This window comes from Cajanus cajan, chromosome 2, assembly GCF_000230855.2.
Source record: "Cajanus cajan strain Asha chromosome 2, NIPB_CcT2T_4, whole genome shotgun sequence".
NCBI lineage: Eukaryota > Viridiplantae > Streptophyta > Magnoliopsida > Fabales > Fabaceae > Cajanus > Cajanus cajan.
Genome location: NC_138518.1, coordinates 8,792,270 through 8,793,464, shown reverse-complemented (window position 1 = coordinate 8,793,464; position 1,195 = coordinate 8,792,270). Strand labels below are relative to the sequence as shown.

At 40.0% G+C, this 1,195-nt stretch overlaps 1 non-coding gene across 1 annotated transcript; it reads left to right on the top strand.

The window, feature by feature from the left end:
- The first annotated feature begins 739 nt into the window (after nucleotides 1-739).
- LOC145955375 (small nucleolar RNA R71) lies at nucleotides 740-845 on the top strand. Its single transcript, XR_014431989.1, has one exon. It is a non-coding gene; the product is annotated as a small nucleolar RNA R71 (small nucleolar RNA).
- Nucleotides 846-1,195: the final 350 nt, after the last annotated feature.

The following is a 1,195-nucleotide window of genomic DNA, read 5'->3' as shown; positions in this document are numbered from 1 at the left end:
GCCTTTAGACATGTCAGCTAATTGTTTAGCTAGCTGAACCACCTGCACCTCCAAATTCTTTATGGAAGCTTCAGTGTTTTTCTGGTTGTTCATAGATACCTGCATGAACTGGTTCAGAGTCTCCTCCAATTTACTAGTTCTTTCATGCATAGAGGGATACACAGGTTGTTGTTGCTATGATTGTTGTGGTGGCCTATTGGATGGTCCAGCTTCATTCCTCCATCCATATCCTTGGTTGTTGTTGTTTCTCCAACCTTGATTCCCCTGCATATAATTGTTAGTATTATAATTATGGGAATTAAAATTACCTCCTTTCTGTTGGTTGCCCACATAGTTGACTTCTTCTTCATTTGAAGTTTCAGAACAATGACCATTGGGATGATCTCCCCCACAAAAATCACACTTTAAAGAAGAATGTGATTGAGTTGAAGAAGAAGCAATAGCATGAAGCTGTTGTGGAATTTTGGCCATCTGCTTAGTCAATGCTTCAATCTGTTGAGACAGCAGCTTGTTCTGTGCAAGGATTGCATCATTAGTACTGAGATCAAGAACCCCTCTTTTATGAGATTGGTGTCTCTCATGCTTTGCTTGGTGATCAGAAGATGCCAAAGATTCTATAATTTGAGTAGCTTCTTCTGGGCTTATAGTCATCATGGTGCCACCAGCTGCTGCATCTAATAACATCTTCACCTCAGGCTTGATTCCATTAACAAAGAAATTGAGTTGAGCTATATCCTCAAACCCATGGTTAGGACATTTTCTAAGCAATGACTTAAATCTTTCCCAGGCTTCACAAAATGTTTCATCTGCACCTTGCTTAAAGGTAGTAATTTCTGACTTGGCCTTAATATATTTGGATGATGGATAGAATCTATTCACAAACTTGTTTTCCACATCACCCCAGCTTGTCAAACTTTGATTCGGGTGAGATTGTAACCAAACTTTAGCTTTTCCTGTTAGAGAAAATGGAAACAACCTCAAGTATACAGCTTCCTCATCACCTTTAGGAATTCCCATTGTTCCACATAGCTCATAGAAATTTGACAGGTGTGAGTATGGGTCCTCATGATCAAGGCCAGCAAATTGTTGTGAGCTAACCAAAGTAAGGAAGGCAGGCTTCATCTCCATGGCTCTAGAAGTATTTGGAGCTGCAATGCTAGAGAAATGCCTAGGACCATGTTGTTGTGCATAATCA